The sequence below is a fragment of the Dipodomys spectabilis genome, unplaced genomic scaffold (genome assembly GCF_019054845.1).
Source record: "Dipodomys spectabilis isolate Male_0828 unplaced genomic scaffold, ASM1905484v1 ptg000477l, whole genome shotgun sequence".
NCBI lineage: Eukaryota > Metazoa > Chordata > Mammalia > Rodentia > Heteromyidae > Dipodomys > Dipodomys spectabilis.
Window position 1 is genome coordinate 1,216,942 of NW_024871154.1, and position 17,341 is coordinate 1,234,282.

General features: G+C 40.1%; 1 long non-coding RNA gene across 1 annotated transcript in view; it reads right to left on the reverse strand.

The window, feature by feature from the left end:
- LOC122098403 overlaps positions 1-15,677 on the reverse strand; it is a 165,742-nt gene extending 150,065 nt beyond the window's left edge. Inside the window, exon 1 of the long non-coding RNA XR_006145735.1 lies at positions 15,621-15,677. This is a non-coding gene — a long non-coding RNA (uncharacterized LOC122098403). The remainder of the gene's footprint in view (positions 1-15,620) is intronic.
- Positions 15,678-17,341: the final 1,664 nt, after the last annotated feature.

Sequence of the window (17,341 nt, forward strand, 5' to 3'; positions counted from 1 at the left end):
AAGTATATTCCACATGAACAAACAGTGACCAGGCATTTTCTTCATAGCCCAATCTGCAGGACACATAATCCACAAGCTCAAAATTGGAGAAGATATATTCCACATATGGAATGGAAGAGACATATTCCACATGCACAAATCGTGAGGAGACATCTTCCACATGCTCAAAACTGGAGGAAGTATATTCCACTTGACAAAATTGGAAAAGATATAGCTTACATTCAGAAAACAGTAACAGATATATTCCACTTGCACAAACCTGAAGGAGACGTCTTCTGCATTCCCAAAACTGGAGCAGAACCCTTCTACTTGCCCCCAAAAGCAGACTTATTTCACTTGCTCAAAACTGGGAGGTTACATATTCCATGAGAAATATTTCCTTATATATTACACTCGCTCCATCTTGAGAACACATATTCCTCATGCTCAAATCAGAAAAAAAACATATTCCACTGGGAGATATTGGGGCAGATGTATTCTACCAACTAACACTTTGAAGAGATATATTCCACATCTGAAAACTTGGAGGAGATAGCTTCTATATGTTGAAAACGACAGCAAATATATTCTACTTGCCCAAAAGAAGACCAGGTATCTTCAGCATACCCAACATTGGTGAAGTCAGATTAAACATGCCAAAACCCAAACAAATTAATTCCACTTTCCCGAAACAGGAAGAGATATCTCCCACATGTCCAAAATTGTAGAAGACATCTTCCACTTGAACAAAAAGGAAGCTTATTCCACATGCCAAAAACTGGAAGATTTATATTCCACATACACAAACATGGAGAAGACAAATATTCCAATGTCCAAACCCGGAAAAAATGTATTCCAGGCATTTTCTGCATGGCACAAACTGCAGGATACATATTCCACAAGCCCAAAATTGGAGAAGATATATTCCATATGCCAACAAATGGAAGAGATATATTCCACATGCACAAATATTGAGCAGACATGTTCCACATGCACAAACCTGGAGGAGATGTCTTCTGCATTCCCAAAACCGGAGCAAAACCCTTCTACTTGCCCCCAGAAGTAGACTTATTCCACTTACTCAAAACTGGAGGTGACATATTCCATGACACATATCCCATGACACATTCCACACACTCAAACTAGAGAAGACATGTTGTTCATAATCAAATAAAAAAAACATATTCCACTGGGAGATATTGGGGCAGATATAGTCTGCCAACTAACAATTTGAAGAGATCTATTCCACATCTGAAAACGTGGAGGAGATATCTTCTACATGTTGAACATGACCGTGACTATATTCTACATGCCCAAAAGAAGAGCCGGTATCTTCAGCATGCCCAACATTGGTGAAGACAGATTCCACATGCCAACACCCAAACAGATTAATTCCACTTTCCCGAAAATGGAGGAGATATCTCCCACATGCCCAAAACTGGAGAAGACATCTTCCACTTACACAAAAAGGAAGAAGCTTATTCCACATGCCAAAAATCAGGAAGATTTATATTCCACATACACAAACATGGAGAAGACAAATATTCCAATGTCCAAACCTGGAGGAAATATATTCCACATGAACAAACATGGACCAGGAATTTTCGACATGGCACAATTTTCAGGACACATATTCCAAAAGCCCAAAATTGGAGAAGATATAATCCATATGCCAGCAAATGGAAGAGCTATATTCCACATGCACAAATATTGAGTAGACACCTTGTACATGCTCAACACTGGAGGAAGTGTATTCCACATGCCAAAATTAGAAAAGATATAGCTTACATCCAGAAAACACGAACAGATATATTCCACATTCAAAACCTGGAGGAGATGTCTTCTGCATTCCCAAAACTGGAGCAGACCCTTCTACTTGCCCCCAGAAGTGGACTTATTCCTCTTGCTCAAAACTGGAGGTGACATATTCCATGAGATATATTCCATGACACATTCCACATGCTCAAACTGGGGAAGACATCTTCCTCATGCTCATATTAGAAAAAAAAAACATATTCCACTGGTAGATATTGTAGCAGATATATTCTACCAAATAAAACTTTGAAGAGGTATATTCCACATCTGAAAACTTAGAGGAGATATCTTCCATATGTTGAACAGGACAGCGAATATATTCTATATACCCAAAAGAAGATCAGGTATCTTCAGCATGCCCAATATTGCTGAAGACAGATTCCACATGCCAAAACCCAAAGAGATTAATTCCCCATTACTGAAATTAGAGAAGACATCTTCAACATGTTCAAATTGGAGGAGACATCTTCCACATGGGCACATCAAAAGACATATTCCATCGGCAGATATTAGAGGAGATACATTCTACAGGCCTAAAATTAGAAGAGATATATTCCACATGCCCAAAGGAAGACCAGGTATCTTCGACTCGCACCACATGGTTGAAGACAGATTCCATAAGCCCAAACCCGAAGAGATTGATTATACCTTACTGAAAGTGGAGGAGATACTTTACGCATTCTTCATTTGGTGAAGACATCTTCCCAGGCTCAAATTCAAGAAGATAACTTTCATATGCTTAAGTTGGAGGAGACATCTTCCACATGCTCAAATCAGAAAAGAAATATTCCAAAGGCAGATCATATTCTCTAGGCAAAAATTTAGAAAACATATATCCCAACCATAGAGGAGATATCCTCCATGTGTTGAAAACCATAGGAACTATATTCCACATGAGCAAAAGAAGAGCAGGTATCTTCAGCAGGCCCAACATTGGTGAAGACAGATTCCACATGCCAATACCCAAACAGATTACTTCCACTTTCCCAAACTGGAGGAGATGTTTCCCACATGCCAAACACTGGAGAAGACATCTTCTACTTGCACAAAAAGGAAGGAAACTTATTCCACATGCCAAAAACTGGAAGATTTATATTCCACATACACAAACTTGAAGAAGACAAATGTTCCAATGTCCAAACCTGGAAGAAGTATATTCCACATGAAGAAACAGGGACTCGGCATTTTCTGCATGACCCAATCTGCAGGACACATATTCCACAAGCCCAAAATTGGAGAAGATATATTCCATATACCAACAAATGGAAGAGACATATTTCACATTCACAAATATTGAGCAGACATCTTCCACCTGCTCAAAACTGGAGGAAGTATATTCCACATTCCAAAATTCGAAAAGATATATCTTACACCCAGAAAACAGGAACAGACATATTCCACATGCACAAACCTGGAGGAGATGTCTTCTGCATTCCCAAAACCTGAGCAAAACCTTTCTACTTGCCCCCAGAAGTAGACCTATTTCCCTTGCTCAAAGCTGGAGGTGACATATTCCATGAGGCATTTTCCATAACACATTGCTCATGCTCAAACTGGAGAAGACATTTTCCTCATTCTCAAATCAGAAAAAAAACATATTCTACAGGCAGATATTGAAGCAGATATATTCCACAAACTTACACTTTGAAGAGATATATTTCACATCTGAATACTTGGAGGATATATCTTCCACATGTTGAACATGACAGCGACTATATTCTACATTCCCAAAAGAAGAGCCAGTATGTTCAGCATGCCCAGCATTGGTGAAGTCATATTCCACATGTCAAAACACAAACAGATTAATTCCACATTCCTGAAACTGGCGGAGATATGTCCCACATGACAAAAACTGGAGAAGATATTTTCCACTTACACAAAAAGGAAGAAGTTTTTTCCACATGCCAAAAACTAAAAGATTTATATTCCACATACACAAACATGGAGAAGACAAATATTATAATTTCCAAACCTGGAGGAAATATATTCCACATGAACAAAAATGGACCAGGCATTTTCTGCATGACACAAACTGCAGGACACATATTCCACAAACCCAAAATTAGAGAAGATATATTCCAAATGCCAGCAAAAAGAAGAGATATTTTCCACATAGAAAAATATTGAGTAGATATCTTCAACATGCTCAAAACTAGAGGAAGTATATTCCACATACCAAAATTGAAAAAGATATAGTTTACATCTAGAAAGCAGGAACAGACATATTCCACATGCACAAACCTGGAAGAGACGTCTTCTGCATTCCTAAAGCAGGAGCAGAAGCCTTGTACTTGCCCTCAGAAGTAGACTTGTTCCACTTGCTCAAAACTGGAGGTGACATATTCCATGAGACATATTCCATGATACATTCCACATGCTCAAATTGGAGAAGACACCTTCCTCATGCTCAAATTAGAAAAAAAAACATATTCGAATGGCAGATATTGGAGCAAATGTTTTCTACCAACTAACATTTTGAAATGAGATATTCCACATTCTGAAACCTTGGAGGAGATATCTTCCACATGTTGAACACGACAGCGACTATATTCTACATGCCCAAAAGAAGAGCAGGTATCTTCAACATGCCCAACATTTGTGAAGACAGATTCCACATGCCAAACTCAAAGACATTAATTCCCCATTACTGAAATTAGAGAAGACATCTTCCACTTGCTCAAACTGGAGGAGACATCTTCCACATGGGCACATCAGAAAAGACATATTCCACAGGCAGATATTAGAGCAGATACATTCTACAGGCCAAAAATCAGAAGAGATATAATGCACATGCCAAAATACAGAGGAGATATCTTCCACATGTTGAAAACTACAGCAACTATATTCCTCATGCCGCCCAAAGGAAGACCAGGTGCCTTCGACATGCACCACATTGGGGAAGACAGATTCCACAAGCCCAAACCCAAAGAGATTAATCACACATTACGGAAAGTGGAGGAGATATCCTACACATGCTTCATTTGGTGAAAACATCTTCCAAGGCTCAAATTGGAGAAGACAACTTTCATATGCTTAAGTTCAAGGAGACAGCTTCCACATGCTCAAATCAAAAAAGAAATATTGCAAAAGCACATCATATTCTCCTGGCCAAAATTTAGAAATCATATATTCCACATGCCCAACCATAGAGGAGATATCTTCCATATGTTGAAAACTATAGCAAGTATATTCCACATGTGCAAAAAAAGAGCAGGTATCTTCAGCATGCCCAACACTGGTGAGGACAGATTCCACATGCCAACACCCAAACACATTAATTCCACTTATTTAAAGTGGAGAAGATGTTTCCCACATGCCAAACGCTGGAGAAGACATCTCACAATTGCACAAAAAGTAAGGAAATTTATTCCACATGCCAAAAGCTGGAAGATTTATATTCCACATACACAAACATGGAGAAGACAAATATTCCAATGTCCAAACCTGGAAGAAATATATTCCACATGAACAAACATGGACCAGGCATTTTCTGCATGGCCCAATCTGCAGGACACATATTCCACAAGCTCCAAATTGGAGAAGATATATTCCATATGTAAACAAATGGAAGAGACATATTCCACATGCACAAGTACTGAGCAGACATCTTCCACATGCTCAAAACTGAAGGAAGTATATTCCACATGCCAAGTGAGAAAAGATATAGTTTACATCCCGAAAACAGGAACAGACATATTCCACATGCACAAACCTGGAGGAGCCGTCTTCTGCATTCCCAAAACTGGAGCAGAATCCTTCTACTTGCCCCCAGAAGTAGACTTATTCCACTTCCTCTAAACTGGTGGTGACATATTCCATGAGACATATTCCATGACACATTCCACACACTCAAACTGGAAAGGACATCTTCCTTATGCTCAAATCAGAAAAAAAAAACCTATTCCATTGGCAGATATTGGAGAAGGTATATTCTACCAACTAACACTTTGAAGAGATATATTCTACATCTGAAAACTTGGAGGAGATATCTTCCACATGTTGAACACAACAGCGACTGGAAAAGACACCTTTCCAAAAACCTGGAAGAGACATAATCCACATGCCTACAGCTTGAGCACCCACATTCTAGGCTGAGAAAATATTTAGACAGAAATTCCACATTCAGAAGAGGTGAATGAACACACTCTATGCAGAGGAGAGCTAGAGAAGTGCATTGCATAGTGTGCTGATCCTGAGATTCACATTCTACTCGCTGACAAGTTCTCAAAGAAGAGCCATTTTTTGCTGAGGAGAATTCAATTACATAATTTCACAATGAGGAGAAATGTCTGGATTTCACTCGATTCTCCAGTCAATTGGAGGAGAGACATTGCTGGCATTGTACACCTGGAAAGCAGACCTTTCCTAAGAAAGCACCAGGGCCTGAAATTCATGGAAAGTAGTGCTGCAAACATCATATTCATGCTGAGGAGCATCGCTAACATTGAGGAGAGGTATTCCACCAACAGAAGGGTACAAATAGATAGTTTCTATGCAGAGATGGACTAAAGAAGTTGCATTGCATGCTGCGGAAAGCTATTCCAGGCGGACTTGCATGGTACTAGCCGCCTGCATACTCACAGTGACACACCTGAAATTTACCTGGCTGAAAAGAGCTGCATTAAAAGCATGCCATAAAAAGGAAAGGGAAACATTGTAACAAGAAGATATACTAGATACTATGTTGAAGACGAACTTTACAACTTGTGTGGGGGGTGGGGGGTTGAGAAGAATTAGGGAAGTAGGGAGGGAAGGAATGGTAGGGGAAAAACAAAGGAGGAGGTAACAATGCTCCACAAGAGATGTACTCATCTTACTCATGTAAGTGTAACCCATCTGAACAGTATTTTTACAGTTAAAAACATGTTTAAAAAAGGAGGGAGAAACAATGCTCAACATGAAATTTATTCATTGCCTTACTCAACTAATGGTAACCCCTCTGGACAGCATCTTTACAATAAAATTAAATTAAAAAAATGAATGCACTCATTGCCTTACTGGTGTAACTGTGACCCCTCTGTTCAGAATCTTTACAACAAATAAAATTTTTAAAAATGCCATAGTGAGTTGGACGCCAGTGGCTCACGCCTATAATCCTATCTACTCAGGACACTGAGATCTGAGGATTGCAGTTCAAAGCCAGCCCAGGCAAGAAAGTCCATGAAACTCTTATCATCAATAAACCACCAGAAAACCAGAAATGGCACTAGAGCTCAAGTGCTAGAGAGCTAGCCTTGAGCTGAAGAGCTGAGGGACAGCACCTAGGCCCAGAGTTCAAGCCCATGACTGACAAAAAAAATTAAATCAACACATAAAATTTTTAAATGCCATAGTGAGAGCCTGAATAGAGAAAAAAGAGTCAGGCTCAATACATTCCATTCCATGGTGAAGAGAAATGTGGTAGAGAAGAGTCCATGCTACAAGTTGCTGAAGTAGACACTTACCTTACTGAGAAGAACTGGAGGCAATCCATTCTATGTAAGAAATACAGAAGCCCATACTCAATGGGGGACAATCCTTAATTTGAGAACTACCTTGCTCATCAGAATTGAATGGATGTTTCCTGTACTAATACAGCCTCAGAGATAGAATTGGATACTGAAAAACTAAAGAGACAAATTTCCCAGGGAAAAGAACTGAACAAGACATAAATCCTAAAGAAAACAGCTGGATTACTTGCATTTTGTGCTGGATCTAGCCAAGGGAAATATACACAATGCAGAAAACTGGAAGAAATCCATTCGGCATGGATACACATTCCCAGAGAAGGGGTATTCCTCTCTACATTATAGAAACAAAAAATGCACCTCATGCATTCGATCCAATATTTGTAAAGCTGGAAATAGTCGCTCCATACAGAGTAAACACCTGAAATGCATCTGAAAGAGGAATTGTAAGGTCCCTCCCAGACTGGGAAGACCTACAGAAAATGAGTGAGTGGATTCCATGATGACAAGAGTTGAAGAAGAAACATATAACTCTGTGCTGGACTTGATCAGTGCTGCAGTAGACATATTCCATGATGAGGAACACTGAACCAGGCACACTCCATACTGTGAAAAGCTGGAGTTGGCACATACCCTGTGATAGAAAACTAACTGCCTTTAACACGAAGCCATGGTGTGACCCTGAGCATAGGGATCCTAGTTATCATACCTGAGTAGGTACATTCCCCGATGAAAACAGATGGACTGAATACTGAATTTTTCCTGATAAATCAGGCTGCAGCAAATACATTCCAAGCCAGGGAAAATGTGAAATACACATGCCCTGATGGAGAATATTAAGCAGACACTGCCTTTCTGAGGAAGAAAGCTACAGACAAATCCCATGCGGACATTACCTGTGTAGACCTTACTCACTATGCAGGAGAGACAGATCACATGGATTCTAAGCTAAGGAAAGATTGGAAAGGTTCATTCTATTCTGGGAACACAGTAAACAAATGAGTGATGAATAGTAATAAATACTTCCAAAGCTGACACTTACTTTCAGGGGAGAACACAAACTGGTGGATGCCATGCACATAATAAATGTATGGAATACATACATTTAATACTGAGGAGAGCCATAGCCTATGCCTTTGACATAGAATGAAATTGCCATTGACAAATTCCATGCTCAGGTGAGCAATAGGACATTAACCCAATGCTCTAGGGTTACTGGAGTGCACATGACCCTGCTTTTAAAACCCAGAGTATAAGGAATCTTTGGTGAGGAGTCTGTGAGGAAAGGCAACCGAAGCCCAAGAACATATTATAGGCTAAGATGCATGAAGCAGATGCATTTCTAGGCCTCAGTAGCATTGGAGAGATTCATCCCCTCATGATGAAAATTTGAACCAATGTATGTCATGCACACTACAACTCCAGTCATAGCTACACCTCCAAGGTGAGGAGGGATGAAGAACAGTGATTCCATGCTGAGGACAGATGGAATAGGTACATTCCATGCTTAGGTCAGAATTCTACAACCTTCCTTGCCTTGCTTTGCACAGCTGGTTAGACATAATGCTAATCAGAGCTCCAAAAGCTGTATTATTTCCAAAGTATGAGATATATAAGTACATAGTGGGGCTAGGAAGCTGGCTCGGTGGTAGAGTGTTTGCCTTGCATGCATGAGGCCTGAGTTCAATTCCTCAGAACCACAGAAGCAGAAAAAGCTGGATGTGGCACTGTGGCTCCAGTGGTAGAGCACAAGCCTTGAGCTGAAGAGCTGAGGGACAGCACCCAAGCCCTGAGTTCAGGCCTCACAACTGACAAAAAGGACATACTGATAGTGCTAGAGTCTCCCGTGCTGAATAGAGAAACACTAGATGAATTCCATGAAAAATAGCTAAAGAAAAGACACATCCCAAGTATAGAAGAGCCCTTACAAACATTTCATACAGAGAAGTAATTGTGTTGTCACTTTTATGATGAATAAGACATGAGTAAACCCACATTATGCTAGACAGATATGCTACGGACAGATTAAAAGGAACAATAACCTAGAACAGATAGGGAGGAACTGCGGTACATATATTCCATGTTTCTGAGGAAATCAATTGCACAATCTGAATGTCAAATATCAAGAGGATGACAGAGGTAGGGGTATATGAGAGAGACATGAAAAGGACACCTCCTTCAGAAGAGTTACAGTGGCAAAGAGTACAGTTGTACAGAAATTCTATGATGGGGAGAATGGGAAATGTTAATTCCATGAGAAAGACACCTGAATTGGACATTTAATGTCCTAACAAGAGCTGGGATTAGATGGCTTCAATGCTGAGGAGGATTGAAATATATGTGCTCCATTCTTTGTAGAACAGGAATCAATGTATTCGATGCTATGGAGAATTACACTTCATATACATTTTGCTGAGATGAGCAAGAGAAATGGAATCCAGGCAATACATGCCTAAGCCTGACACTGAACTTCCTCAGGTCTAGAAGAAATAGGTCCACACTGAGGAGAGCTGGAAAGTATACATCGCAGTATGCAAAAAATTAGAACAGACAAATATGTGAGGACAAGAAGGGGAAAAACACTGTCTAGAGGAGAGACAGAACAGGAACTACCCTGAGTAAAAGTGAAAGAGCACAATTCTATGATGAGAAGACTGGTAGCACAAAGCCACCATGCACAAGAGGATGGAGGAAGCACTTTTCATTCTCAGGAGAGCTGCACCAGAAACAGAACATCTTTCCCAAACTAGGAAGTACATCTTCCATGTTCATAAAAGCTGGAACTGAGAGATTCCATATTCACAGAAGATGAGAAACACATTCCAAAGGGAGGTGCCCTGAGAACCCAAGGCAAGGGTCATTATTGACAACAACATACAGCATATACACCACCTGGAAAAGAAGTACTCCATGCACACACTCACTCCATCCAAGCCAGAACTGGAAGACTTGGCTTTCATGTCGTGTAGAGCTGGAGTTTAAACAATTAGCACAAATTTTGGAGATAGTCAGTGTTGACAGGACACAAGCCATTTGCCTTGATGCTATAGGATCCTTCATAGGAAACCTATCTCGAAAGAGATGGATTACATGAAGAACCACAGACAAAGTACCTCATGCAACAAGGAAACCAAAAAGATCCATCTTTGCTGAAAAAGATTTGACAATTTTCCTGCCAAAGCTAGCTAATTTAGACACCTTCACTCCAAAAGAGAGCCTGGTTAGGGGCAGTAATGGCTCAGAAGTAAAGGTTGTTTCTCAACAGTATCTTGGCTTTCATTTTGTGTGTTTTATGCTGGTCAGATCAGAGCCTGGGCGCTGTCCCTGAGGTGTTTTGCCCAAGGCTAACACTCAACCACTTGAGCCACAGCCCCATATCAAACCTTTCAGTGGGTAATTGCAGAAAACATCTCTCTCCCTCTTTCTGGCAACAGGTGCCTAAACCCAAATCATCATTTCTCTCAGCTTTCTGAGTAGTTAGTTTACAGGTAAGAACCACTGGTGCCTCTCATCCTTACTCCATTCTTAAGTGGACTGCAGCACATGCATTCCATACTTTGTGAAGCTAGAAAACACACATTCCACACTGAATGAACATGGGGCATTCGTTTCATTCCCACAAGAGGTAGAGTACTATGCCTCCCAGACAAAGGAGACTGTCATTACAGAGTTGGAGTGGACACATCCATTCTGTGCTCTCATGGTGGAACTCCACAACATCCAAGCAGATCAAAGCCGCAGTAGACCTTGTCCATGACAAGGAGCATTCTATCAGCCAAATGTCATGCTGACCAATGCTGAATGGGACACATAGCTTGCCAACTGGAACTGCATTCAACACAGGCCATGGGTGAGATCCTGAACGCAGGAATCTAGTGGACAAAGACAACTGCATTTCACACATTTCTTCCAAGAACAGTTGGAGCAAATGCACTACAAGCTTAGGTGAGATACAAGAGACGGATTCCATGCTGAACAGTGCTCAACTACACCCTTTCTGAGAAAGATAGCTGAGTTGATTACAACTAAGCTGAGAAAGAATTCTAAGGCAGAAAATAATGTCTTCCTTCAGTTGGGGAGGTGGGGACGGATGTGAATGGGAGGGAAAATCAGAGGAGGAGGTAACAATGCTTAATAGCAAATGTACTCATTACCCTACTCATGTAACTGTAGCCCTTCGTACAGTAACTTTACAATAAAAATAACTAAAAATGACTGAATAAAACATAAAAAATGCCTCCCTCCCTGGGAAGAGCACTTAGATGCATTTCATATGAGGAATCCTCAGAGACAGTCTTCTATGTTGAAGACTAGAGTCGGCCCATGCTATGCTTATGGGTATGCTGCAGAGGGACTGTTATTGAAAGGCAAGCTGAAAAAGGCATAAACCTGCGAAGGAGTTCAAGAGGATACATCCCATGGAGAAGAGACTCTGACAAAAATCACTTCAATGCTCTAGAGAGAGCAAGGAAAACTGTCAAGAGGACACGGGAAAGAATATCATTTCATGCTAAAGAGACAACAAAGTGACACTCACCTTCCTGAGGAGAGCTGAAAGACATTGATTCTATGACTAGGAGACCAGTTGTATATGTATCCCATGCTGAGCAGAAGGTGACAGGTTGATTCCTGAGAAAATCACCTGGGAACTAGACATTCACCTTGCTGAGTAGATGGTTTCAACAAAGGGGAGAATTGGAATACATGCACTCCGTTCCCGAGAGAATAGAAGTAGATGCACATGAGCTATAGAAAATTACACTATATGCATGATTTATAAGGAGGAGATTGATTCCTGTTAATAAAGGCCTGGACTTAACAGATCCCATCCCAGATCTGGAAGAAGTAGATTCACTCTACAACTTAAAGACATGCATTTCAGGCACACAAAAAAAAAACTGGTCAAAAAAACAGCCAACGAAAATCCATTCCTTGCTCAGGAGAGACAGAAAAGTCACTTTCCACATGAGCAAAACTGGAAGAGACTTAGTCCTTGGTGAGACTATTGGCATCACACCTTTCATGTTCCACAGGATGGAGGAAGCACTGGCCATTCTCAGGAGAACTACAGGAGACACAATGTATCTTGCCCCAACTTCAGGAGACATCCTCCATGATTGCAAATGCTGTAACTGAGACACTTCATAGTCAGGGAAGCTGTGAGACACATTGCAAGGGAAGATGCCCTGAGTACCTACAAGCCAGTCACAATTGATGAAAACAAAAAATCCATAGCCAACATGCTAGAGATGTACTATTATAGGATAACCATACCCAATGCACAGGGCAACTGGGACACTTGGATTCAATGCCTACTACTAGAACAGAAATCAAAGCTGTCCTCATTCAGGACAAAGAGAGGAAACATACATGCTGTTGGATTCTTCAAAGAAAATCTAACTTGATGAAAGAGAAAGATTGCATGTAGAGAAGAACTGTAGGCAATGCATCTCATGCAACAGGGAAAAGTTAGAGACCCATCTCTGCTGAGAAGCATTACACAAATTTCCTGCTGAGGAAGCTACATCATACACCTTCATTTAGAGGAGAGCTCAATTACAGGCATTGCACGCTGAGAAGAGATGATCAACTCTCACACCATCTGTGTTTTCATTTGGATTTGGTTTTCTTCTTTTTGTGCAGGTTCTGGCTTTGGTACAGATTGCCTGAACACTGTACCGGAGCTTTTTTTGGGGGGATGGAGGCGTCCAGTCACGGGCCTGAACTCTGGGACTGGGCACTGTCCCTCAGCTCTTCAGCTCAAGGTTAGCGTTCTCCAATTCCAGATTTTTTTCTGCTTATGTGGTGCTGAGGAATCAAACCCAGGGCCTCATGCATGCAAGACAAGTGCTCTACCACTGAGCCACCTTCCCAGCCCCCCAGAGCTTTTTTTACTCAAGGCTAGTGCCCTAATACTTGGGGCCAGATCCACTTCCATCTTCTACAGGATAATTGCAGATAAGCATCACAAACTTTTCTGTGTTGGCTGGCTTGAAACCAAGGTCTTCTGGTCTCTACCTGAACAGATGGATTCCTACCTGAGGATATAACGAAAAAATTGGATTCATCCTGGGAAGGGACTAATGAGTTCATGATAAAGAGACACCAAGTTAACACTTACCTCATTAAGGAAAGCTCATTATTCTGAGAGTATATTCCATGCTAATTAAACATGTTCCTCATTGAGTAGATACATAAATTCCATACTTGTGTGCATAGGGACATCAGGACTTGAGGAGACTCACGCTACACTGTCCAGCTATTTGCACATGGATTCCTGACAGAGTAGATCTGGAGAAGACATATATCCTGTGAAGGAGCTCAAATGGATGGATCCCATGTTGAAGAGACAATGAAGAAACCAAAACTATGATTGAGAAGAGAAGTAAAAACATCAAGTGAAGAGGAGAGAAATCAAATATGATATCATGCTAAAGAGACAGCCAAATGACACTTACCTTCCTGGGTAGACCTTGATTAGAAGGCTTCAATACTAAGGAGAATTAGAGGAGATGCACTTCATTCCCTCAGGATATCATGCTAAGGGGAATAAACTCTAGATGTACTCCTTGCACTGAGTGAGCAGAAAGCGATGGATTCAGGGCAGAGCAGGCAGAGACTTGACATTTATCTTCCTCAGATATGGAAGAAATAATTTCACCCCGAGGAGAGCTAGAAGACTTCAGATAGTAGAGCTAGATACTTCAGGATGAATAGAAGTCCAGCAAACACTTTCCAGGCTGAGGACAGACAAAGAAAATCTATCCTTGCTCAGGGGACAGAGAACAAGCACTTTCCCTTGAGCAAGGCTGGCAGGAGCTCCATTCCATGGTGGGAGGCTCAGCAGCATACACCCTCCATGTGGCAGAGGTGGAGGGGCCAGTTTACATTCTGAGAGCTGCAGGAGTCACATTACGTTTTTCCCCAAACTGGAGGCAACATCTTCCACGTTCACAAAGCCTGGAATAAGATATTCCATTCCCAGGGAAGTTAATGTCTGTATTTTCATTGGCTCACATTAACTGTTGTCAACCAAGACATTGAAGGATACTTCATGCAACCTAGATTTCTTGGGCAATTGCGTATCTCTGAGGTTTGATCTGCCTTATCTGAGCTTGTTACTGAGTCAGTTATCTAGAACACAATTTTGCCTAGGCTGGCTTATGATTCAGTGATGCAGGTGAGAGTATCTTGCAGTACTTGATGAGCTCTTTTGCTCATATTTAAATCATTTATCCTAATGGATTCTATCCTGGTTTAAGCGTTCTAGTTTCAAGACGGGAAGTTTTTCTGGACAAATGTTCATTGCACTACATTATATGCAAGTTGTTGTGATGCTAGAAATTTCAAACTCAGTAGAAAACGAACTTTACTACTTTGGCGGGGTGGGGAGGAGTGTAGTTGTGGAGATGGGAGGGCAGGAATGGTAGGGGAATAACAAAGGAGAAGGCAATAATGCTTGATAAGAAATGTACTCACTACCTTGCTCATGTAACTGTAACCTTTCTGTATGGTATTTTCACAATAAAAAACCTTAAAAAAAGAGAAAAATAAAGCTGTGTTTTCGTTCTTTTATCATATTAAAATTATTTCATATTTGTCCCTACCCCCGTGCCGTATATTACCCCTTTGTTACGGGTCTCGTCCATTATTCTATTACTTGCCAAACTGTGTCCCTTCCCAAGAAGTATTCATAAGTGTTTCACAATAGTCTCTCATGTTTTAAACACTATTGACATCACTTGCTTTTAAAACAAAGCAATATGCCTTTTTTTGCCTGAACTGCTTGCAGCAATTTTTTAACATAAGTTTTTTATTGTGAAAATACTATACAGAGGGGTTACAGTTCAATGAGCAAGGTAATGAATACATTTCTTATCCAACATTGTTGTCTTCTACTTTGTTTTTCCCCTGCCATCCCTTCCCTCCCATCTCCTCAGCTACACCTCTCCTCTCACCCCCCATCCCTGCCTAAATTGTAAAGTTTGTTTTCCACATAGCGTCTCGTACATCTCATTGTTGCAATGGGTCAAGCTGTATTCCTATATAAACCATTTGTTTTTTCCCTTCCCCTCCCCAAATTATACCAACACCATATGCAGTGAAAACAGGGGTTATACCATGGGGGAGGGACATACAAAGCAACAAAAAAAATCAGATGGTACCCTATAAATACATTATATTAAGTGAAGTAAGCCAGGACCAAAGAAACATAGGTCCCATGGTTTCCCTTATTTGCATTAACTAGTATATATCTCGGACAAGCAGATAAGGTCAGATGATATGATGTTATGTGAAATGAACCCAAGATAGGGACACAAGGGGCTTTTTATCTTCCTTGCTATTGTTTCTAACGTATTTATAAGGTACCATACTTACAGCAATTTTAACCTAAGATTATAATGACCTAATCCAGGAAAACATTTTGCTAGTACTGTAAAATACAAGAATGAAAAATATTTTTTTGTCCACAGAGATGTTGGATAAGATGTCTTTTTTCAAAGTTCACAGGACTTTTATGCCTTTTACTTTTTTGTCTATTTATTAATTGTAAAACATCAGGTCTGGACTTATTGAGTTTAATATTAATTTTAATGTATTCGTTTATAAAGACTAGCAGAAGAATTTCAGATAACATGTTTTATAATACTTATCCTCTTAATTAAAAGTATATTTATTTTAAGTTTGTTCCTTTGTAATTAGGGCATTTTTCCTTTTTGTGTGTTTATTTTTTGTGTATATATATATATATATATATATATATATAGTAAAAAAGTTGTATAGAGGGGTTACAGTTACATAAGTAGGGTAACAATTACATTTCATAGAGAGCATTGTTACCTTCTCCTTTGTTTTCTCCCTACCTTCCCTTCCCTTCCCATCTCCCCAACTCCACCTGCGCCATCTCCCCAATATTGTAAAGTTTGTTTTCAACATAGTGTACATTACATCTCTCTATCACAATGGGTCGGACTCCATCCCCATTTAAGCATTCCCCAAAATCCCTTCCCTTCCCCAAACTACAAAAATGTATTTACAAGATGTAGAATGCATATCTTAGTGTTCATTTCCCTAACATCACCTTATCTGACCTTTTCTGCTTGACTCAGGTGGACCCATGGCAACAATGAGATGTACAAGTTGTTATGTCGAAAACTAACTTTACAAATTTGGTGGTGGTGGAGGAGAAGCGGGGAGGATTGGGAGGAGAGCAGGGGGAGGTTGGGAAGAGATGGGAAGGGGAAAAAAAGTAGGAGGATATAATGCTTGATAAGAAATGTATTCATTATCTTGCAAATGTAATTGTAACCCCTCTGTACAGGATTTTCACAAAAAAAAAGATGTAGAACACCGGCATCAAATCCATAGAGAACAGGGATTATGCTGTAGGGAAGAACATACAAAAGAAACAAAAGAATCACATAATGCATTGTAAGTATATTACAAACACTAGCAAGAAAGAAAAATCCACTTGTACCCCTGTATTGGGGTACATTTTGCTTAACATTATCTCATGTGATCATATGTACATAGCATTTGACCTTCTCTGCTTGTCCTAGACATGTACTAGTCATTGCAAACAATTACAGATATACTTATTTGGCCTTGCTCCTTTGTAATTAGGCATTTTTCTTGTTGGCATGATTGTGCACTACTTGGATGTGATGGGATATTTGGCACTAGTAAAATATTATCGGTTAGTGTTACACTTGCCATTTATCTCAAGTATGACTAGCCAGATGATTACTGAAGTTATTCAAGGAAATAGATCAAAGACAAATAACATCGTTTTATAAAATTATAGAATCAGATCTTACACATTCTTGCAGTTTTGAAAAAGTTGTTTAAAAAGTAATACTCTAAAGTCTTTCATATGGTAGAATTAGATTGTGCAATATCTGAGTAAAATACCTGGTGATTCCAGGGATTAAACGAAAATTTAAAATTATTTGTGTTAAAGGGAATCCTACTGCATTGTTGGTGGGAGTGTAAACTTGTTCAACCACTTTGGAAAACATTATGGAGGTTCCTCAAAAGACTGCACATAGAGTTTCCCCTATGACCCAGCATTCCCACTTTTAGGGATTTACCCAAACGAT